Genomic DNA, 25,395 nt, shown 5'->3' on the forward strand with positions numbered 1-25,395 from the left:
TTTCATTTAGTAATAAAAAATCAAATCAATCACATAATGAAACAAAAGTGTAAAAGGTAAAAAGCCGACAAGAGAAAATGATAGTTCACCAAATATTTTCAATAGGAATATTAAGGAAGTAACATAAATGAATCACAGTCACAGGAGTAGGCCATTCAGCCCCTCAAGCCTATTCTGCCATTCAATCAGATCATGGCTGATCTATACCTAAACTCCATTTACCCACCTTCAATCCATATCCCTTGATACACTTATCTAACAAAAATCTATCAATCTCAGTCTTGATAATATCAATTGACCCAGCATCTACATCCTTTTGGTGAAGAGAATTCCAGTTTTCCATTGCCCTTCATGTGGAAAAGTGTTTCCTGATTTCACTTCTGAATGGCCTAACTCTAATTTAAAGATTGTGCCCCTTTATTCTTGATTCCTGCACCAGAGGAAAAAGTTTCTCTGTATCTATCCTATTGAGTCCCTTTGTCATTTTAAGCACCTCAATTAAATCACCCTTCAACCTTCTAAACTCAAACCAAGTTTACACAACCCTTTAAATTATCAAGATAAGATTTATGATCTGGGCTTTCAGATTATTTAAATGCTTCATTAAAAAAAGTAAAAGGTCATAAAGGTCTGAATCCTTTAACTCGAATCATAGAATGATACAACACAGATGGAGGTCATTCGGCCCACCGTGCCTGTGCCGGCTCTTTGAAAGAGCTATCTAATTAGTCCCACTCCCCTGCTCCTTCCCCTTAGCCCTATAAAAAATTTCCCTTCAAGTATTTATCCAATTCCCTTTTGAAAGTTACTATTGAATCCACTTCCACTACCCTTTAAACTTTATTGAGTGTTGAACAAGTCGATTCATTTTAAAAAATGCTTTTCTAAAATCATTCTGTCCATGTTGTTCTCAGAACAGCTTCATCTGTTTAAATCCCTAAAATACCTCCTTTTACAGCTTGCCATTTAATTACTGATCACAAAATCACTCCTGAAGAAAATGAAAGTACTTTGTCACCATTAAAGGGTGGGCTTTTTGTAAAGATACAATATATTAATATTACTACAATCAAAACCTCTAGTAAAAAGAAAACATTCTTCATCTTTTGTGACTTATCACCCCTTTCTACAATTCACTATCACTTTACAGTTTTTTTAAATGATTGCTGTTATGCATGTTTGAGGATAAGAATACAAAGGGTTGGAAATTGCTTTCAAAATAATGGTGAGCCAACAGCGTTCACCGTTATTAGTGGCAAAATCAAAGAGCAAGTTCCGGCGACTGCACAAACGTAGAAATCCAGAACTTGCTCTTCCTGGTTCACTGGTGATTGGGCAGCTTTGCCTTAAAGGGACATTGCCAGCTGCAATCAATGGAATCAATGGACCAACGTCAACTTGCTCTACTGCCTTGCTGGAAACTAACTAATATTGCCACAAAACAGGTACGCTTTGTTTTTTTAAGTCTAAATTAAATTTTAACAGCATGATAAGTCTCAGTGACTACAAACAACCTCTTTGGCACAAAATTAACTTTTAAAAATGTGGAGTTTCATTGCTCCCGATTTTAATAGTTTATGGACATATTAAAAAAAAATTAATTAAAAAAATTAAACATTTTTTTTACTTTATCATTCTGCCTCTTTTACCCAAGTCTTTTAATCTTATCCTCTCTTTAATTCGCTTTCTCTATGTCATTTTATAATACATTACCAGGCACATCTGGGTTTTTAGTCTGCGCTGTTTGTGAATGAATTGTACTTCCTGGTTCTCACAGCCAGGCTTGCTTCAAGCTGATTGGTTGAGGGGCCTTAGCGATCCTTTCACCACTCACACAGCCTGGGAAAGGGAGTTGCTGCCAAAAAGAATGTGGTAACTTAGTGGGTGAATTTAAATCTAATGAGCGGCAACCACTACTGGTTCACCGCTCGGAGCAATAATGGGCCACAGTGTTTTTAATTAATAAACCTAGGTGAAAAGTCAAGGAAGTAGAATAAAGATGAGATAATCAAGAAGTAATAGTTAGGTGAAGCTAAGCTTGGGCTTTAAAGTGCAGCTTGTAGGAAGGAAGACTGAGTAGAACTTTTGAGGGTAAAAGTTCTGCAGAGTATCAAGAAAACTCAGTCCCTTAAAATGTGAAACCAGCAACCTGCTGAGATACATCCAAAGAGATTACTTACCCATCACACTTTGCTCTATCTTGCAATATGGCGCAATTAACAAGTGAAAGGTCAATTTGTAATAACACCATTTTCTATTTTGTATACCAATTTTACACCCAACCAACTTTTATTGGCATATTTAACAACTGATCAGTAAATTGGTTTCAAGGCATTAATTTGTTTTTAACACTGTCTGCTCAATTTAAGCAAATGGATAAATGCAATGTTGTGTTGCTACTACTGCATTCTCTTAAGTGTTGTCCAATGTACTGGAATTGTCACACAAATTTCAGCACAGAAGAAGGTCATTCAGTTTACTGTGCCTCTGCCACTGCTGGCTTCACATAGGATCTTTCTGCTCTAATCCCATTTCCTTGGTCTTTCCTCAGATGTTTAATATTTTTCCTGTTCAAGCATTTATCTAATTCCCTTTTAAGTTCTGTGATTGACTCATCCTCAATAGTCCCTTGCAAGAAAAAAATTCTTGTAACCTCCCCCTTCATGCTTAGTAATAATCATTACTTTATACCAGTATTGTCCAATGTATTAGCCACCAGCCACATGTGGCTAATTGAAAATCCAGATGTGGTTAATTATATTTTTGATTAGTAAACAGAAAATGAGTAATAGGCACCGTCGTTGGGCATGTGATCTCAATACTTATATTCACATGGCATATGCATCTATACTTTAACCTGTTGTGCATTTGTTGGTAAAACGGTGAGATAAAAAGCAAAGTGTGCAAGTGTTTTTTGATTGTTGTGTGTGCTTTATTTCCTTGGTTACTGCTTATAGGTTATCTGCTAAAATGGTATGTAACACAGATTAAAAAACTATAGCACCATGAAGACACCAGCAAAAGTGCACAGAGAGGGAAGCACTGAATGTTTGTTGAGTAAATATGCACTTGTTAAGTACAGTTACCCGTGCATAATGTGTTTTCTACTAAAACTAGTGCAGGTGGCTAAGACGGTGTCATCATAGCCGCACCTGTGGGTAGTCAGTGATTTTTATTGAATGCTGCTTTATACCAACAGGAACATGCCATTTGCCCCTTTGAGCCTGCTTCACCTTTTTTGGTAAGCCCTGGCATCTCTCATTTTAATCCCAATTCTACAGATCCCTTAACACCCTTAGGTATTTACCTCCCTTTTAAACACTTTAATTGAGCTTGCATCTAGGACACTGAGTTTCAACTCCGATTTCAAATACTAATCTTTACAGTCCTTACCTCTTTTACACTCCCCTCTTCTGGTTAACTGCCCACATAAAATCATCATTAGGGCAATTACAATCCTAATACTGATATTTTGTTAAAAAACTATACTATGGGGTAGAAATTAATCTTGGCCCGTTTACGAGTCCAGACTCCGTGCGCCAAAGGGACCAAATTCCGATTACGCTTCACCTCATTAATGAATGAACGGAACTAAATTATACAAGATAGATTTAAGGTAGAGCAATTTATCAGCAAATCGTGTTCCTATAAAATCAGTGACACTATATGCACACAAAAACCACTTGAAATATATTTGAAATTTGCCCAGATTGTACCACAGCAGTAAAATAAAATATTACGTTCTGTTGTTTTAAAGACAAAAAAAATCATACAGGCATTTTTAATACAAAGTAAATTAAATTTAGCTCATTACTTCAGGTTACATCTGAATTTAATTTGGATTGGGATGTCTCTATTGATGAGGTTTGATTGCTACTGTGTTGACACTGATTTTCCTTATACATTATTTTTAATGGGGGTATTTGGGCAAGGTTCATTTTGTTCTCTTTTCTTTGGCCGCTTATAACTGAATGCCCCCTTTAGCTGGCCATGAGGAGGCACCAGGAGCTACTCACATGCAATTCTCCCATTCAGTTTTCTCTCCCCCTCCTCCCAGGTGGAAATGCCACAGCCTCTTTTCAGCAGCTCTTTCCTTGGCGTGGCTCAGATTGGGAACATGACTCTATCTTTACACATTAACACTTATCACCATTGTACTGTCCCATTAACATTGACCTTGAAAGGGAAATTATCCTTTCTTGACCAGCCTACCTAAGCTCCCAGCTATCGAAGACAACCCACATAATATTTTGGCTGTAACCCAAAGAGGTGGTTCCTCTATATAAATTGCACATCGTGTTTTCCTAAGCTCATGAGCCCAGTCTATTTTAGCAAATGAGGAACATGTTATTTGGAACATTGAATTAATTATTTTAGAGAATTTTTTTTTCAGTGACTAAAATTAAACACGTTAAAAAATACAGCTATTTGGTAACTATGACTGTAGACTGATGTCACAAAATTTTGACCCTGCCAAAATAACCTACTTGACAATGCTGTACTACTTTTTCCTTTGAACAGCTATATTTCAAATACCTCGAGTAATAAACAAAATGGATTAGCTCGCTTTGATCTTGGAAATTTTAATGAAGTCCTCTGAGCTAATGGCTGTCGATTTAAAAGCTGCTTTAATCTTTGGCACAAAGATTGTTAGTTCAGGCTCACACAACCAGCAACTTGTACCTCATGCACACTGTGATTAGAGGTCGAATTGGAGACCAGAACTGATCTTCCTTTTACAAAAAAAAAGCTAAATTTTGTGCACCAAAAGACCCACTAGCAGTGCTGTTTTGGATATATTTGTATGGATTGAAAATGGACTCCCTGGCCTCGATTTTCAAATGAAATTGCGGGTGCGTTGGGGGCTGCGAAAATCGGGAAAATCCTGAGCGGGTGAAGAAGACCCGCCAGCTTCCGGGTTTCCCACAGTCGCGCCTGTGTGCGTGCCGCTTCCCGAATGCGGAAGTCCAAATGTACCTCATTGAGGTACTTAAGGTACTTTATTTCTGACAAAGTAGATAGTTAAACCAATTTTAAACTTACCTGGGCGGCTTTCCCATGACTTCCGATTCTCACCTGGTGAAACCCTCTCTGATATCCCCCTCTCCCCCCGATGTCTCCCTCTCCAATCTTCCCCTCTCCCCCCGATCTCTCCCTCTCCCCCATCGATCTCCCCCTCTCCCCCACCGATCTCCCCCCACCCGATCTTCAGCGCCCTTCACTCTCTGTTCCAGCACCGGATGACGATTCTCTCTCTTTCTCTCCGCTCCCCCCCACCCCTCAGCGTTGCAGCTCCTGTCGGCAGCCAGCCTGTCAATCATGCTGATTGCTGGTCGCGGAACCCGGAAACAACTTTAATCACCATCAATTACATCGCGATTGCATCGGAAAAGGTAAGTTTTTTTCATTCGGGTTTACCACGAGCAACTTCACCACCCCCCCCTCCACCCCACCCCCCCCACCCCCCCCCGCTGCCATCCCGCCACCATTTTAAAATTGAGCACCCAGTTTAATACATTGAGCTTATTTGATGATCCTCCTGCATGATAATATCCTCTTTCTCCCACCAAAAGATGGGCCTACAATATCTGATATAATTAAAAAAAGAAAGAACTGCCTGTGATGTGCCACTAGTAAAAACGCAGGTTCACTAAGGTTAGATGATGACAGCAGGTCTCAATGTAAACACAGCATATGATAGGATACATCAATAAGCAAACACAGGCAAACATAAATCACACAACATTTTTTATTTTCTTAAAAGCAAATATAACTTTTACTTTCACTTTAAAGGGAATTTGTTATCTTTTAGCAATCTGGAGGTTGAATGTAGAAAGAAATAATTTGCTTTAGGCCGAACACTGACTGTATTTATATCTTTTGGCAACATATGTAGTGATGAACTCCAACCGCTTCAAATCAAAATCTATGTACATGTTTGGTTTTTGAATTTTGAAATTTATTTAATCTTTTTTGTAAGTTACTTCTTTCTTCTATTTCATCTATGCCTTCTCCTGCCTCACACCTTCCCTGGCTGAGAAAAAGGCTGCTCGCAAGCCTCTGCCACTACTGCACTATAGCCGTTTGCTAGTAGGTGCATTAGATTGGCCTGAAACAACTGGTTCTTCAACTCGCCAAGGCTTCTTTGGCAGCACCTCCCAAACCCGTGACCTCCACCACCTACAAAGATAAAGACAGCAGATGTATTGGAACATCATCTAGGCCACTGAGCTTACTTTCACACCAGCTACTATTACCATGACCTCTGCCACCAAGAAGCACTTGAGCAGCAATATCACGGGAACACCATCACCTCCAAGTTCTCCTTCCAGTCACAGACCATTTTGACTTGGACATATATTGCCATTCCTTAATCATCGCTGGGTCAAAATCCTGGGACTCCCTACCTAAATACATTGTGGGAGTTCGCTCACGACATGGACTGCAGCGGTTCAAGAAGAAGGAGCCACCACCACCTTCTCAGGGCAACTAGGGATGGGCAGTAAATGCCGAGAATGAATAATAATAAAAATTCCCTTCTCTATTGTAGGGAAGTACCTAGCTTCCCCTCATTGGCTGCCATAATGGCTCCGCTGAGATTAGGGGCACAATTTTAATATGCCAGCGGGAAGAGTCCGGGGCTGGAGGGGTGATTTGCGGGCGGCAAACCCAGAAGGGAAGTAGGTGGTTTGCGATCGAATGAGGCCAATCAAAGCCTCTTCCGGGTTTTGCACCCAGCAGCCAGCCTGATTGACAGGCTGGCTGCCGACAGGAGCTTCACATCAGGGTGGAGGGGGAGAGAGAGAGAGAGAGAAACCTCATCCGCGGTTAGGATAGAGGTGGGGGGTGGTGGAGAACAAAGGTCAGAGTGCAGATATCGGACATCGGGACCAGAGGGCAGACATCGGACATCGGGATCAGAGGGCAGACATCACCAGGCATGAATGGGAAGCCGTGGGAAAGCTGCCCGGGAAATGTTAACATCTTTTTAACTATACGATACACAAAAATAAACTACCTAAGTACCTCGATGAGGTACATTTGCTCCTTTAATTTCAGTCCGCCGGATTTAAGTGGGGGCGGGACTTCCTGGTGACTGCTATACGCACACATACAGATGTGTCTGAGTCTCATTCAAAAATGTGCAGGTTCCAGCCGGAATGTCTGCCTGCTCCCAAAAACAGCGATTTTGATTGTCCCCCAACCTCCAACCACCTGTTTTTCCCTTTTAAAATCGTACCCTATGAATCACCAACTAGGAAACCAATGTGCTACCAACAGGTGGCGCTTTGCTTTGGATTCTGATGCAATGTTGTGCTGTTCCTTAACAGTTAACACAAAATCATAAAATAATTAGGGATGAGAAAGGCCAATCAGCATATCTTAATTCATCCATCCAGAAAGATCCTAAAATTCCCTCACTGCAGCATCCAATTGCTTCTTAAATGATTCCAGGGTTTTTGGCTCCATCTGGATGTTTATTTTAAATGTAGATCATTCTCTGGGGGTAGTTTTGGCAATAGTGCAAAACGTGTGCTATCAGATCGGCCGCCTGTTATACACCTTGCCTGACTTTCCTTTCTAATGACTTCAATGGAAAGGAAAATCAGGTGAGGTATGTAATACACGGCCGATCTGATATCACTTGTTTTACACTATCGCTAAAGTTAAAATGACCCCCTCTACGTGAAGAAGAATCTCGTGATATCAGTCCTAAAATTACTGTTTGCTGGTTTGAACCTGAGACCCCCTGTCCTACTCTCACAATTTAAAGTAATATTCCGGATTTGTCTATTCCTTTCCCTTAACTATCTTGTATATCTCAAGAAGGTCACCTCTCAGGTGCCTCTTTGGACTGAAAAGCCCAACTTTCTCTAGTCTTAACAACTCAGACCCCTGACACTAAGGGCTCGATTTTAGCAGGCCTGCGGGTTCCCAGCGGGTGGTCCTCCGGGAGCGTGGAAAGCGCGGACGGCTAATTGCGTGCGTCCCCCGCGCGATCGCGGGATAATTGAACTGCTTAAGCCCTGCTTCCGGGTTCTCCGCTCCCCAGCTGCGTGCCGGCGGGCTGCGCATGCGCAGTACCGTCGACGCGATGCAGGAGCTCCACTTAAAGGGGCAGTCTCCCAAAGCCCCTCCTGCTGCAATCAGTAGGCTAGAGATGATGGCTCACCCGAGGGGAAAGGCTGCGCCACGTTTTTCAGACCTTGCGCTGCAGCTGATGCTGGAGGGCGTGAGGAGGAGGAGGGACACGCTCTTCCCCGCGGATGGACGCAAGTGCCCTGCCGCCGCCACCAGGAAGGCATGGGCAGAGGTGGCGGCGGAGGTCAGCAGCAGGGCCAACACCCCAAGGACATGGGAGCAGTGCCGCAAGCGGTTCAATGACCTCACTAGGTCCGGCAAGGTGAGTACACCAACGCACCCTCCCACAACCCGTCCCCACCATCACGCCAAACAGATCACAACCCCTCCTGCAGAGCCACCACAGCGCTCCCGCAGCAATCCTCACAGCCACTCACTCACCATCCTCGCCGTGCCCTCAAGTACCCACTGTCCCTGTCCCCACCCGAACACTACCACACACCCCAATCCCCATGCAATGGGATGGGCATGTGGCACACGCATCCTCCCATCCATCTGCCCCACGCTCAACCCACCCACACCGATGCTCGATGCGTGTCACTATGCAATACGCACCCACTCATGCATCTGTGTTTTGCCTTGACAGGAGAAAAGAAGCAAGAACAACAGGCAAAGGGCACGCACCGGAGGTGGCCCGCCGCACCTGGTAGACCTCACAGACGCAGAGGTGGAGGCGCTCAACCTCGCCCGCACGCCACATTGCCTGTCGGTCGCAGATGGCAAGTCTGTCGCTGCAGAAACGGCCGGTAAGGGAAAGCTGACACTCAACACCCATGATCGCGAGTGACCGTATCATCACCTGCCATCAGGCGCACCGTAACGTTGGTGCACATGCCTCATAGTGCCCTCTGTTCTCTTGCAGGGCCGTCTGCGAGCGCTGCGATTGAGGAGGGCGATTCCTCAGAGGACATGGCGGTCTCTGAGGGTGCATCGTCACATCTGAGCCAACCATCCACCAGCGCAGAGACACGCACCTCGGTGGGTCCCCCTCGCCAACTAGTTGGGGTAGCACTTGGTGATTCACCGCGCACGAGTGAGCATGAGCAGACCCTGGTGGCAGGGGCAGCCGCGGAGGGTCCGCGTCGGTGGGAGCACTCATCTCCAGGCTCTGCTCAGCCGGACCCAGATGCTGAACCCAGGGGGCCACCAGTGAAAAGGAGAGTCGTCGAGGGGCACCAGCTAATTGCTGAGGTACTGGGAGAGGTGCCGCGCGCATTGTCCACAATTGCGCAGGCGATGGAGGAGTCCAACTCCTGCATGATGGCATTGGTGGCGCAGGTACAGGAGGGTACCGGCGACATAGTGTCGCGGGTAGGTGCGGGAGCGTCTGCGGTGGAGGACAGGCTGGCCTCCCTCGAGCGTCACGCACAGCTCCACATCGAGTCCGTGCAGGCCCTGACAACGGCTGTACAGATTCAGGGTGAGCAACATTCCGCCGCCATAAACAGGCTGACGGATACACTAGGGGTGGCCTTGCAAGGCCTCACACATGCCATCCAAACTGCCGTCCAGCAGGGTGGAAGGGGTGATGTGGGCCGCGGCCACGAGAGGGATGATGGTGACCGGGGACATGGAAGCGGGGACGCTTCTCAAGGCGCCCCCACGTCCCACCCGTTGCCCCCCTCAACCAGTACCCGCAATGGTGCCTCCTCTCCAGATGGCCGAGTCTGCCCCTGCACAGGTGCAGGAGGAGCAGTCTGTGGAGGTGCCCTCACGGGCACCGAAACCCAGGGGCCGTCCGCCCAAAGCATCTACCCGGTCAGGGCGAGAACAGGAGCAACCTGCCACTATCTCTGCTGGAGCCACAGGGGTAGCACCACGTAGGGGTACCCGCAAAAGAAATCCAAAGGCGTTATAAGCACAAAGGGAATGCACCAGGGTGTCTGTTAATTTGTACACTTTTTGTTTATATTATCTCACATTGTACATATTAAACACTATATTCTCACCACTCCTGCCACCTCTCGTCCATTCTTCCGCGGCCTGTGCAATAGGTGCGTTCCGTGCAGCCCATCATGACGGCGAACACCTGCTGCCGCCCATTGGGCACACTGCTGTGGGTGCAGGAGTACTGGCAACAGTCTTCAGTGGAGGGGGCTGGTATGGCCCCTCGCATGTGCAGGTGAGGAGATGCGAGCGCCTCGCACTGTCTGACTCTAGGAGAACCGTTGACGTATGAGTGCCTCCCTGGCCCGGCGAGCATCTCGGTGAGTCGTGGTTCGGCGCATGGGTCGTCCACCATCCTCTGGCGCGTCCGCGTCCTCCTCCTCCTCCTCCTGCTCCTCCTCCTCATCGCCGTCCTCAATGTGGGTGGCGGGTATGGATTGGGCCTTCTCCAGCGGCACCCCTCTCTGTAGTGCCATGTTATGCAGGGCACAGCAGACAACTATGATTCGTCCCACTCTGAATGGTGTGTATTGGAGCGCTCCCCCAGAACGATCAAGGCACCTGAAGCGCATCTTGAGCAGCCCTATGGTCTGCTCAACTGTAGATATGGTAGCAGTGTGGCTGCCATTGTACCGACGCTCCGGCTCGGTGATGGGGTTCCTCAGAGGCGTCATGAGCCACGTGTGTAGGGGATACCCCTTGTCGCCGAGGAGCCAGCCGTTGCCGGCGTTGGGTGCCTGGAGGATGGGCGGGACGGTGGACTCCCTGAGGACGAAGGCATCGTGGCAGCTGCCGGGGTATCTGGCGCACACGTGTAGGAATCTCTGGCGGTGGTCACAGATGAGCTGGGCGTTCATGGAGTGATACCCCTTCCTGTTGATGAACAGCCCTGGCTCATGCGGAGGTGCCCGTATTGCGATGTGGGTGCAGTCGATTACACCCTGTACCCGTGGGAAGCCAGCCATGGCATGGAATCCAACCGCCCTCTCCATCTGGCTGCGCTCGTCCATGGCGAAGTTGATGTAGTTCGAGGCCCTGCGGAACAACCCATCGGTGACCTGCCTTATGCACTTGTGTGCAGACGACTGACAGACCCCGGTGATGTCCCCGGTGGCACCCTGGAAGGATCCGGATGCAAAGAAGTTGAGGGCAGTGGTGACTTTGACGGGAGCAGCTCGTCGTTAAGGAGGCTGCAGATGTCGGCGACTACCTGGCGATTGACTCTGAGCCGACGTATGCACTGCTCCTCGGAGAGGTCCATGAAGCTGAGCCTCGGTCTGTACACCCTGTGCGGAGGGTAGTGCCTCCTGCGACGCATCTCTCTCTGTGGTTGCCCTCCCTCCTGCTGTGCAGGTGGGTGTGCCACAGCACCGTGTTGGGGGGCTCCACGTCTCCGAGGCGAACGGCGTGGACTGTGAGGCTGCTGGGGCTGGTCATGCTGTTCGTCCTCCTAGGATGTCAACGCACCACCCATCTGGCAGGTGTTGGTCTGAGGGGTTGTGCAGGGTAGGTAGGTGGTTCCTCGCACTGGGGCTGCGGTTTCACGTCGGTCTGTCCTCTGGTGGAGGGCAGGGGTTGCCCTACGTGACGCGGTGGCCTCCTGCGTGGGTGAGGGCTCTCCCACCCGCTGTGGAGTGCACCTTGGCAGCTGCCACAGGCTGCTGGCTGGAACACAACCGGTTGAAGGGAGACTGTTTCCCCCAGTGTGTGGAACACTCTGCGTTGAAGCTAAAATCCCACACTTCCTGTTTTGACAGCTGATTCAGCTCATTTAATGACCTCAACAAGCAAGGTAAGTACACTCAAGTGGAACCCCGCTGGCTTTAATTGCCTGCGGGATTCCCACCAGCGGGGCCTGCGCACGCAGCCCCGCACGTCAGCGCGGCACCCGGAAGTGGCCGGGATCTCGGCGCGATCCGCTCCCGCACGTGGAAATTGACATTTTGGAGCCCGCCCCGCCGATAACGCACAGGAAACCCGACGCTAAAATCGAGCCCTAACAGTCAGACTCGTGGCTCTAATCTGCATTGCCTCCAGCGCTTGAATACCCTTCTTGAGTTTTGGTGACCAGAACTTGATGCAATACTCAAGTTGTGGTGTGACCAGAGCAATCTAGAGTTTGATCACAACCTCCTCTGACTTGCATTCTATTGTTTCAGCTATATAGTTCAACATTCCACTGGGTTTGTTGATTGCTGCTCTACATTAGTTGCACACGTTTTGCCTCGACTTTACTAAGACTCCTAGGTCTCATTTAGTTTCATCCTTGGCTATTTCAGTACCATTCATGGAGTACATGTGTCGTCTATTTTCCCTTCCTACGTGCAGTTCTTTACACTAGTTTGTATTAAAATTCATCTTCTGTTGTTCTGCCCACTCACATATTTTGTCTAACTCATTCTGTAATTTCTGAGATGCCTCCCAAAGGGAGCTCATAATCTTTCATTTAAAAACATTACTTGTCCTTCACAAACATTGTAGAATATTTTATAAACTTCGTATTGACCCCAACTTTATACTCAGTTATACAAATTTGACAGCTCCATGTCAAGGATCACACTGTTTAAACCTTCACCATAATCGGGACTCATATTTTCCAGCAAGTTTCAGGTAGCAGCAAGAGGGTTTCATCGTGATTGTGACATCTGAATAATGTGTAAACAGGATATTAAAAGGGATATAATCAGGAGTTTTTAACAGTGAAAGTCCTATAATTACTGAATGTTCTCGTTTGTAAGAGTTTATTCAAACACCTAATCCATTGATACTGCACCGTCAGTTCATTCAGAAAGGAAGCAGAGTTTAAAAATAAAATCTCTTCTGAATCGAAGCAGCTCTTCTGTGAATTTCACTGCTGTGCTTATGAAGTAAAATGTTAACAACTGGATAAATTATTCTAATCTGCATTTTGCCTTTACTCAGCAATGCTGTAACTTGTAAGCACAACTCATAACTTCTACATTGGCAGAAGGAAAACATGCTGGGCCCAAAGTTCTACAATTTTTGATGGGCAAATAATGGTGTAGTTCCAGCATAGAAAGCTGGATTTTGGGGTGTAAGTCAGATAAGTCAGAGTTACGCCCATTTTAAAATGCAGTGAAACCCGCAAATTCCGGACACCTTAGGGACGGACATCAGCTGTCCTTTTATTGCAGGTGTCCTTATTTTGAAAATGATCACTGTATGTACTGTAAACATTTTCAGTAGAATGGGGAGTTCTTTACCCAGCATCCATAGCGGCAGAGAAACCACTCTATCCCTGGGATAGAGCTGTGTAAGCATTCAATCCCAGAGATAGAGCGGTTTCTCTGCCGCTATGGATGCTGTGTAAGTGGCTCCCCATTCCACAAAACTGGTTTCTTTCACAAGACCCATTGCCACCTCACGCTGACCTGCATGTCTCACATTTTAAGTTGTAAAAGGGCGTGGTACATTGAAGGTCTATCTGTAGTTTGTAATTTGCGAGTGTCTGTGGTTTCTGAGAGCCTCTTGTATTTTTTTACCATGTAAGTTATTTGGGTCTCTCAATTAGTGCCCTTTTTTGCAGGCATTCATTTTTTGGGAGTGTCCGTCTATACAGGTTTCATTGTATTTGCTAAATACCAGCGGGACTGATCACCGGAAGAAGATGCATCTACCCATATATGCAAATGAGAGGATAATGACGACAAAAGTTGTTCCAGAAAACCCATTTATTCTAGCATGACTTGTCAAACTAGGAAGTGGTTGAGTTCACAGGCTTTGACTGTCCATGACTTTTGTCTGAAATATCGGAGGAGATTTTCAACTGTTAACTACCCTTTTCTTAACTGAAAAATAGGCAACCAGCTGTTACAGATCTGGTGAGGGGTGGTTCTCGTGCAATCATTTGCCCTTTATTTGGTCGCCCAACATTCCCATGCAAAACTTGCGGGAGGCTGTTTAAATTTACAAATCAGGGTCCTACGCTTGTTGCAACTTTCAATGTGAACTGGGTGAAGTATGCGTGGTGCATGCCAGACCCACTTGCTCCAGGTGTTGACAGTCCTTAAAGAGGTAAGTTTTTTGTTTTATCTAAGATTTTGTGGGGCCAGGAGAAGCAGGAATGTTCGAGGCCTGAATGTCAGTTTGTCAAAGCATCCACTTTGGATGCACTGACTAGTCTGGGGGCCTCTCTGTTAGAGGGGTTGGATGGAGATGTCAGTGTTGTCACCACCTGTCCCAGGTAGTTCTGAACTGTGTCGAACCTTTCTCTGATATCCGTCTCTGGTCCTCCAAGACCTCCACATAAGTGTGATGCTCATCTAGCAGTCTTCTTTTTGGGGCAGGACCACAGAGATTTGAGCCAGTAGGCTCGGGAATCCCGTGGCTGAAATCTGCATACTCTCCACTCCTCATTCTACTTTCACCTCTGATTCCTCTGGGTGATGAATGAAGGCATTGCAAGTAAGGTCGGGTATGCAGGCTGTTCTGCTGAGTTCATTAAATTTCTTCCTGTATTGTAAATGAATCATGGGGTTTAAGGAGGTGGCATTCACTGCCATGGCCACTTCCCTCCACAACGAGCATTACCACAAGTCTGGTGGGTCGCTGATCGCGAACCATATAGGCCATCCCCTCCTGCTTTGTATCTCTTTTAGGAGGACGTGCAGGTCCAGCACCCTAAAGTTTGCCACACATTTCTTCAACCATTTCTAGCTAACATTCTCGTCATCCAGGTTGCCTGCTCCCTCTAATACTGTCATTATCCCTTTAAGGAGCAGCAGGATTAAGCTACCTTAAACCTGGGTATAAGCCAGGTTATATCAGCCACTGAGGGTCCATTTGGGGCATAACTCCTGCTCTTGCAGAAGTTTTCCACCGTTCCCCCCCCCCACTACCACCACCCCGACTCCCTTAGCATACCTGGGGCATTGCAGGATGTATTTAGACATATTTAATTTAGTTGATTCCGCAATTTACAGCAGCGTTTGCACCAAGACCTCATAGCAGACGATGTTCTGCCACTCCTCATTCTGCCGGTAGAATTTTGTGTTTATTGAATAAACCTATCCAAGTTTTGATGGTACGCAGTTCTAAAATAAAATACAATTATGCATGACTTCTAGATTAATGAATCTATCCTGGTTGAATGCAAGAAATCATGAATTTAAATCCAGAATATCTATAGAGCAGTAATTAATTGATTGATATATAAACCCACTATCACGGTACTTCTTTGGAACCACAGTTTTTGTTTCCTGGAACTCACTTTAATGACTCTTGATGAAACAGAAGTTATTTTTAAAACACAAGTTGTGTGCTCAGACCTTTTTACTATAAATTACAGCTGATGAATTTAGAAACCCCAGAAAGAGGAATACTCTCTCAGCCATGGGTTACAAATTCTCTCACGTAAACTTTTGTACACATCAAATGGAATCAAAAGCTGACAGCTATTGTCAGACATAGCATATGGCCTTTTCCAAAATATACAAAGAATTTGCATACGATAATGATCAGTTAGACAAATATGCCTAGCACCACCTGCTAGGATTACATCATCTACCACCACTTGCAGTACAGGCTAAATAAAGTAGTATCCCTTGTATTGTTAGTATTCAAGGAGTTGATGTCATGCCAACTGATGTCATTGTTATTATCCAGATCCACCGCATTTCCATAGCGACAAGGCAGGTGGAGGGCTTCAAGTCATTGTCGGAAGTAAAGGAGGTGTAAATTACTGAAAAAGACCAAGCCCATCTGTTTAGTAAACCACCCTCCTTTGCAAACAAGTTTCCTAATAATCCACAAAGGAGATGAAGCTGCACTATCCCCTCCTTTCTTGGCATGTACAAGTCAAATTGGGCACAATATCCAATTCGCCTACCATGATGTTCAGTGTATGTACAGTTCTCCCTTTCAATTGTATCTGGTTTATTATAATTTAAACGGCAGAGCAGCACTAAAAGAGCATCGTAGGGATTTCATTTTTATTTTTAAAAAGTTATTTATCCCTAAATCAAAACATTTTAGAGTGTTATTTTAAACTGCACCATTTAAAAAGTTGATTGGTCAATATTCCAGTCTTCATTTTGTGATGCCATTACTGAAATGGCAAGACTTCACATAATTAAATATGGTATATGAAGAAAAGTAGAAGTATAGACAGAAAGTTGGATGATTGATAGGACAATAACAACAACTCCTCCAATGCCTCTCTTCTGCTGTCCAATTCAGTGGGGTTGGCTTTGCATGATTCCACTCTTACCAACTGATCGTAGCCGGAGTATCTCCAGCAATGACTTCTCTTTCTGCCCCACACTAAGCTCCAAAGTCCCCAGATGCAATTTATTGTGGGTAAGTGCATTTTGGACTAAGAGTATGCACTCAATGGAAACAGAAACATCTAAAGGTTCAAATTCATCATTAAATCAAAGTGCCAGTGTAAGTAGGTAAAGCAACAAAAAAAAGGCCAATAGCATTCTGGGTTTTGATAGGACGATAGGGAAAGACGACTTCCTCTGGATGGGGAGTTAGTGACAAGGGGCCATTGATTTAAAATTGTAACTAAGAGAGTGAGTAGAGGATTAGAAGAATACTGTGTACAGTTCTGGTCACCCTATTATAGAAAGGATGTTATTAAACTAGAAAGAGTGCAGAAAAGATTTACTAGGATGCTACTGGGACTTGATGGTTTGACTTATAGGGAGAGGTTGGATAGACTGAGACTTTTTTCCCTGGAGAGTAGGAGGTTTAGAGGTGATCTTATAGAGGTCTATAAAATAATGAGGGGCATAGATAAGGTAGATAGTCATAATCTTTTCCCAAAGGTAGGGGAGTCTATAACGAGGGGGCATAGATTTAAGGTGAGAGGGGAGAGATACAAAAGGGTCCAGAGGGACAATTTTTTCACTCAAAGGGTGGTGAGTGTCTGGAACGAGCTGCCAGAGGCAGTAGTAGAGGCGGGTACAATTTTGTCTTTTAAAAAGCATTTGGACAGTTACATGGGTAAGATGGGTATAGAGGGATATGGGCCAAGTGCAGGCAACTGCGACTAGCTTGGTGGTATAAACTTGGCGACATGGACATGTTGGGCCGAAGGGCCTGTTTCCATGTTGTAAACTTCTATGATTCTATGATTCTAAGAAAGTTCTTTATACAAAGAGTTATTAAAGCATGGAATGCTTTGCTACAGGTCGTGACTGAGGCATATTTTAAGAGAAAAGTGGATACATTGCAATAGTGACTGTACTTCAAAATTATTTCTTTGGCTGTAAAGCACTTTGGGACGTCCTGAGGGTGTGACTGACTCGATATAAATCAAGTTCTTTCTTTTTTATATTTGATCCATAGCAAGATATGGAGCCAAGGGGAATTAGTTGTGGATTGCTCTAGCAAAGAGCCGGCACAGGCAAGATGGGCCAAATGTCTTCCCTGTTGTCAAATTGTATAGTTCAATATTATAAAAAATCTGGGCCTGAAGAAGGAGGAAGGGATTTCACAACAAAGATAATATCAGACCTTCTGATAGTCTGAACCCAGTGCTCTGGGACTTTCAATTTAAAAAAACGCTTTCTGCTGCTTAGGGAATTTTCACGTAAGCCAAGTTACTGGAGCAATCTGCGTGGATAAAAACTACTGTGGTCAGAAATCGCCATTGGTCAATTGTATTGTAGCAGAAATGCCTTTTTTTAAGATGTAAGTTTGCTTTATAAAAGTAATGAGTAGCGGGTGATCTTCAACAGAATAAGGCCACAGGGTCAACAATTGTAGCAGTATGCACTCCTATATTAATGCAGAAGGTAAAATAGTTTTTAAGGCACTTTATCTTGGTGATCCAGTTGTTATAAGTTCAGACTGGATATAATAACAAGTAGTGCCAAGGACCCTACAAGAAGTGAGTGTTCTCAGGGAGGGCTTTACAAATTAATTACAGAAATGTTTGTGTGTTGTCAGTGGTGTAGGCTACTGAAAGTTTTCAGTGGACCTTGTGAGGATTTTTTACTGAGTTTGAGCCATGCATAAAATATATATGTTATGGCCTTCAGGATCCAGGCAGGTGGTTATAATGAATAAGAGATAAATTATGGAGTACTCTCATTTTAAAGGGGCACTGACTTTTAAAAAAAACTGTTTGGCAAATCTTTACTTCATTGTTTGCAAAAAAATGTCCACAAAACTGGACAAAATACTTGCCAAGCACTTTTTCAAAAGGCAGTAGCCCTTTAAACCCAGTCTTAGATAGAACAGTAAGAACCTCCTGGTTCAACTTGGAAGCCAGCATGTTAAAACTACAGCAATCAACAAATGAGGTACAGGAATGGTCATAACCTATTATTAAAATAACAAATATCTATATTCTTGTTCCGCTGGCAAAATTTTACCAGATTTCAAGATGCTTCACAAATCAATTTTACATATAATATCGCAGCTTTCTGATAAACTTAATGGCTTCAGTAGCAAATAAAAGTATTGGTATTCCTACTGCTATCATTAAGTATACTAGCAGACATCCCATGCACTGCACACGGTAAGTCAGGGAATGTTACTGCTTTATAAAGACAGGATACTATACCAAGTAATAAGCAATGTATGTTCTGATGCTAATATGGATGCACGGACCCCTTCAAGGTGGCAAGATGTAATTGCTCTATATTTTTTAATTCAACACTCGGAGCAATTAGAGATCATAGTATCTTTCTTTGTCAATACAATTTTTAAGTGCGGCACAAAATTTGCAGATAAAGAAGTGCAACACTCAAGTATGATGCCCGAAGTGTGATGGACATACATACTGTGTGTGTATATATATATATATATATATACACACACAGGAGCAGATCTCCACTGGTGTTGCTCATGGTATGTCAGAGCTCATGCTGATGGAAGAAGCGGGTTGTCAGCATGTGAAAGAAGGAGAGGGGTGCTAGAGTTTCTTAGTTTGTAAGAGATCTTCCTACAGACAGAAGTATTATTTTTGATTGTTACCTGGAAAATAAATAGTGTTTTCTTTACTCAGTGCAGGTGGATAAATAAATATATAAATAAATACTACAGTTACTTAAGTAAATCCCTGCTTTATGGATTTTAATTCTCAGTAATTTTCCAATCAAAATCCAAAATCAAATCCCTGCATGCTCTGTGAATGGTTAGTCTTACTGACCATCATAAAAAAAATTCTGGAAGTTCCACACAAGTGCATGCTTGGATTTGTAGTATACTGAACTAAGTTTCCTTAGCTAACAGTCTGGGAAACTATCAAATCAAGGCTTAGGTTTCTCACATAGGGACAGACCTCCAACAAAAAACTTTGCTACAGGCATTTCAAACACAGAAAATTCTGTTGTATAGGTAAGTTTAACCATTTTCTTTTAATTTTTTTTTGTCTATTCCACACAAACTTTATTTCCAGCAGAAAGTGTTCAGCTTAGTGAATAACCCAAGATGGCAGTGAAAAAGCCTCCAATATTTTTATAAAAGTGATTTGGTTGGTTCAGCCTCTTCTTTTTATTGGTAGCTGTTGCTGGCTAACTATTTTTGATGGATGGTTTTCATTCTTGTTGTTGGTTGGTACATTTTTTGCCTGTTGTGATTTCTTGCTGGCTTATGAATGTAAAATTTGAATCAAACAGCTTAAAGTGTGACACAAAATGTGCCTATAGAACTATGGCATCTAAGCATGAAATGTGACAGACAAAATGCATATACATGCACTGTTTTCAGATGTACCCAAATGCAAGTGAATCTGAAACTACAGCTTCAAACTTTTAATGCACATTGATGATGTTATACTTTTAAATCATCAGCAGCATCTACAGAAAATGTTGATATTATTTACATCGAGTTACACCGAAGCTGCAGCACAGAAGCAGGCCATTCAGCCCATCTGGTCTATGCGGCGTTTATGCTCCACACGAGCCTCCTCCCTCCATCTATAATGGAGGATATATTTTTGATAATTATATAGTGTGCATTTTATTTATATGAAAAACCAAAACTATTATTTTAAATAACTTAGTATCATAATAGCATTTTGATAGTTCTAGGGAACCGTTCGCTGACACAACAATGTGTCTAATACCATTTCAGTGTGTGCACTACAGGTGCCAGAAACTAGGATTTAATGACAAAATGGGACATGACAATTACTTTCGAGTACAAACAGTCCCTAAGGTACCCAGTTAATTTCCTGTTACCTCCTATTGTTCTATAACATCAAGGTCATTTTAGCATTAAAACCAGCAATCGTGTGCTCAAACTTCTGGCAGAAAACATTTAAAGGTCCCCCTCAATTCCTGCAATGTGTGACACAATACTGGACAGCCTAAAGAAACTTTCTGTTTTACTGACCTATGCACACTGGACTTTTTTTGGAAGAAGCTATCATTTATGATTTTACTTGATGCAGCAGCATATAAAATGTAATTATACTTGAACTTGGAGCAAAGGGATGACAACTGAGCTGAAGAATTGAGTTAAGTTACTTCATATATTTATTGAGCTACATTTAAAAATAGATACTGAATCCAAAAGCACTGTTGAAGCCTGTTTAATTCGACAACTTTAATAGTTTCTGAGATCGTCAGGATTGACCAAGAAAAAGTCAAATGCATACACAAATCAGATGTAAGCAAATCCCTTGTAAAGTCCTGATACAAGCAAATTGTCAGAAGTCCTTCCTGACTCAGTAGGTTATATGCAAAATCAGTTAACAACGGCCTTTTTCCTGTTCAACCTATTCCATCGATCTAAACTGTCTATCAGTTAATAAAATGAGAGCTTGTGCAATCTGAATTGGTATCAGCACCTTTACTCCACCACCCTCCCTTCCCAAACAATCATCAATTTAAACAGTAATTCAATTCCAAAAGCAACGCTGTGTCCTCCTGATCAATTTATATCCAGATACCTCTGCAACACTGAAGCAGTAATAGCCCTGACAGGCAATACCAAACTTGGAGTGGACAGCGTTCAGTCCCAGATTCTGGACTTAGACAGGACATCTCTAAGCAACGGTGTATACAAACATAAACGGAGATTGGATACTGGGGCAGTCATTTAGATTATATATAAATATACACTGATCGTTTGAAGAGCAAGGCTGAAACAAATGCAATGCTGAATCACAGAATTAGAATTCTTCCATACTTATGCCACATAATTTTTTTAAATCATAGAATTTTACAGCACATAGGAGGCCATTTGGCCCGTCGCACCTGCATTGGATCTTTTAAAGTGCTTTCCACTTACTTCCATTTCCCTCCCCTTTCCTCATATAGCCTTTTAAATTTTATGTAACTTGAGCCATAAAATATCTTCCTCATAGTTCTTGAAACCTGTTTTCTTTACAATTTGTTTACCAACAGTCTCTTGTTGTCTTGCTTTTTTTTTGTAACTAACATTTTCAATTTGCAGGCCATGCTGACCTCTGAACTCCTTGAGTATCAGACACAGGGAGGATGATTACGCCAGTAAGTCCATGGGGTCTATTTTGGTCTTTACCACCGGGCTTTAAGTATCGCCTGGGTGGATTGCAGAAAGTCTGGCAGGGAACATCGCATGGCCCTTACAGATCTCACAGGATTTTCTTTCTATTCATTTCGATGAAAGGACAATTAGACGAGGTCTGTCACCGACGCATGATCCTCCTCGCCACATTTACCTTTCTGTGCTCCACCTTGCCGTTACTTAACGCCCAAGTGGTAAAGACCAAAATCTACCCCATGTCTTCTGTATAATGGGCTGGCTGTGAGATGGAAAAGCACAATTGTATCTCCCTTAACTTGTGAATTTGAGAGGGGGGTAAGAGCGGACTCCAAAAGAGGGAAAAACCAGTGCCCCTCTCTTTCAGGTCATAAATTGTAAATGCTGATTTATCTTTTGATGGTTAGAGGGAAAAGCTCATTGGGATGACAATAACAGTAATTCTACACCTAATATCCACAGTGTGAAAGACCCCTTTAGGTTTCACAACTGCACCTGCATTTGCCCAGGTTCATCACTTACGATTTCAAATGGATTAAACCATTGAATATTAAATATCCATTCCCTCCAATTAGATTTTGGCCACTAATGTGCAATACTTTAAACATTTTTAACTCAGGTCTACTCAACACGAGAGCCACTATTTATTATGGATGGGGTAATTAACAGAAAAAAAGACCACAAATGTAGAACTCAGTTATCTGTCCTTTGAAGATTTCGGAAGGTGCACTTGATTGATCCCTCATCTGCTCTGAGTTAGTTATCTCAGCTAAGGCTGGGGAATGTCCCAGCCAGGAAGGAGGTCAAATTGATTACAGTCCAGATTGCTACCTAATCACTCATAATAACAGGAGTTGGCCATTCAGCCCCTCGAGCCTGCTCCACCATTCATTAAGATCATGGCTGATCTGTATCTTAACTCCATTTATCCGCCTTAGCTCCATATCCCTTGATACCCTTACCTAACAAAAATCTATCGATCTCAGTCTTGAATGCTCCAATTTTCCCAGCATCCACAGACTTTTGGCAGAGAAAAACTCCAGATTTCTATTACCCTTTGTGTGACAACGTGCTTCCTGATTTCCCTCCTAAATAGCCTAGCTCTAATTTTAAGATTATGTTCTCTCATTCCTGATTTCCCCCACCAGAGGAAATAGTTTCTCTGTATCTACCGTTTTGACATTTTAAACACCTCAATTAGATCACCCCTCAATCTTCCATACTCAAGGGAATACAAGCCAAGTTTACGCAACCTGTTCTCATAATTTAACCCTTTAAACCCCGGTATTATTCTGGTGAATCTGCGCTGCACCCCCAGCAAGGTCAATGTATCCTTTCTGAGCTATGGTGCCCAAAACTGAACGCAGTACTCCAGATGGGATCTTATCAAGGCTCTATACAACTGAAGCATAACTTCCTCCCCTTTCTATTTTAGCCCTCTTGAGATAAAGCCCAAAATTCCATTAGCCTTTTTGATTGTTTTTTGTACCTGTCTACTAGCTTTAAATTACTTGTGTACTTGGATTCCCAAATCTCTTTTCTCCTCTACAGATCCTAGTTTATCAGAAAATACTCCAATTTATTTTTTTTAGATCCAAAGTGTATGCCTCACACTTCCCCACATTGACCTCCATCTGCCATAGTTTTGCTCATTTGCTTAGCCTGTCTATGTCCTTTTGTAACTTCTTGCTCCAATCGACACAATTTACTGTGCCTCCTAAGTTAGTGCCATCAGCTTAGATATACAATGCTCTATTCCTTTATCCAAGTCGTTAATATATGTATATGGTGAAAAGCTGAGGCCCCAGTAAAGATCGCTGGGGAATTCCACTTGTCACATCCCTCTAATCAGAGAACGTTCCCTTTACCCTTACTCTCTGTCCCCAGCTCCCAACCAATTACTGACCCATATCACAAGGTTAGCTCCAATTCCATGCACTCTCATTTTTGCTAATAATGTCTTGTGCGGAACCTTTTCAAATGCCTTCTGAAAGTCCACATTGGCAACATCCATGGACACTCCCCTATCCACCATGCTAGTGATGTTCTCAAAAAATGCAACTAGATTATTCAGACATGATCTACTCTTTACAGATCCATTCTGACTCTCTTTGATCAGCTGGTATTTGTCCAAGTGCTCAGTCACTCTATCTCTGATGATCGATTCCAGTAATTTCCCCCAACTGACGTTAAACTGAAGGGTCTGTAGTTACCTGTTACCTGTTTTATCCCTCCCTCCCTTCTTAAATAATGGAGTGACATTTGCTATTTTCCAATCCAAAGCAGAATTCCTGAATTTAGAAAGCCTTGGAAAATTATGACTAATGCATCTGCAATTTCCTCACCTATTTCTTTTAATACCCTGGGGTAGAAACCATCAGGTCCTGGAGCTTTGTTTATCTTAAGTCCCATTATTTTCTCCAATACCATTTTGTAAACTTATATTAAATATACTAAGTTCCTCCCCTTGATTTATTTTAGGTTCCCTTGTACCACTGATATTTTGTTCTCTTCCTCCACTGTGAAAACAGATATAAAGTACTCATTTAACAAGGCTGTCATTTCCTTATTATCCATTATAGTCTCATCTGCATTCACCTTTAATAGGCTCATATTCCCCCATTACCACTCTCTTTCTCTTAATATATTTATAAACACTTTTACTATTAGCTTTGATATCCCTGCAAGTTTTTTCTATTCCCTTTTTACATCTCTCATAACTTTCTTTGTATCACTTTGTTGCTTTCTATAGCTTTCCCAGTCTGCTTAATTTGCACTTTTCTTGCATTTGTGTAAGCCTATTCTTTTAGCTTGATACTGTTTCTTATATCATTTGTTGAGCATGGTTATTTAACTACACAAGTGGAGCCTTCTAATGAAAATAGCCCCATTTTCTCCATTCTCTCCTCTTAACTAAAACCTCTAATCCCTGGAATCATCTTCGTGAATCTCTTCTGCAAACTCTGCATGGCCTTGACACCTTTCCTAAAGTAGGCATTTAAAACTGGACATAATATTCTAACCGATGGCTAAACCAATGGTGTGTATAGGTATACCATGACCAGTTCATTCTATTTCTGAGTAGATCCTTTATAATTCACAAAGTAATCTCGTTGCTCTTGGTGTAACTGCTTTAATACTGCACTATTATCCAATCATGCATTTTCTAATTTGTTCTCTCCCGTCCTACATCATTTGCACATTTTCCACCATGAGGCCTCTTTCTTCCATGCAGGCCTACTGACAGTGAAGGTCACAGATTTCTCCAATCATGCTCTGCAGATAACCAACAGGAGGAGGCATGCTGTAGTGGGATTAGATGGGCAATATAATGTTTTCATTGCCCTTGAAGCAAACACTGCTAGCAAAAGTGCTCCACCTAGCAGCCTGGCTAAGACTGGCAGAATTCAATCCCAACTGTTGCGGGCACATTTGAGTGACAAGCTGCCTTAGAACTCAAACCCACATCAATCTATTTGGAAGGTCAATGCTGCAGCTGCTAAGCTGTTCTGCATTTTGTATTGTAAAGGACATCAATACTGCTACTGCTCACCCCTTACATGATAATTAACTGCAATGAAATCGAAAAATGCATTTACTGCATTGCATTCGAAACCAAACAATATAACGAAGTCAAATGTCCCTAATGATGCTGCATCGGAGATTATGTTTGCCATGCAACCAAGACCTTAAGAACTTGTTAATATCTGCAGACCATGAATCATCATTAATGGACTTTTTTAAATCACTTTTTGTGCTAGAAAAGCAGTAATGCACAGTAGCCAGGGTGACGTGCTACACATACTATATTCGGTTTTCAGGATGTTTTCGTGCATTTCCTGGAATATGACATTTCATAACACGGGCATTCACTCAAGTTTCAAAAATAATACAAGTCACCTTCTTTATTTCAAACCCAAT

The 25,395-nt window shown here is 43.2% G+C and overlaps 1 protein-coding gene across 2 annotated transcripts in view; it reads right to left on the reverse strand.

The window, feature by feature from the left end:
* The window catches only part of dusp10 (dual specificity phosphatase 10), a 42,349-nt gene that overhangs the window by 15,179 nt on the left and 1,775 nt on the right, over positions 1 to 25,395 (reverse strand). The window lies entirely within an intron of this gene.

Source organism: Heptranchias perlo, chromosome 8, assembly GCF_035084215.1.
Source record: "Heptranchias perlo isolate sHepPer1 chromosome 8, sHepPer1.hap1, whole genome shotgun sequence".
In the NCBI taxonomy this organism is placed as follows: Eukaryota; Metazoa; Chordata; class Chondrichthyes; order Hexanchiformes; family Hexanchidae; genus Heptranchias; species Heptranchias perlo.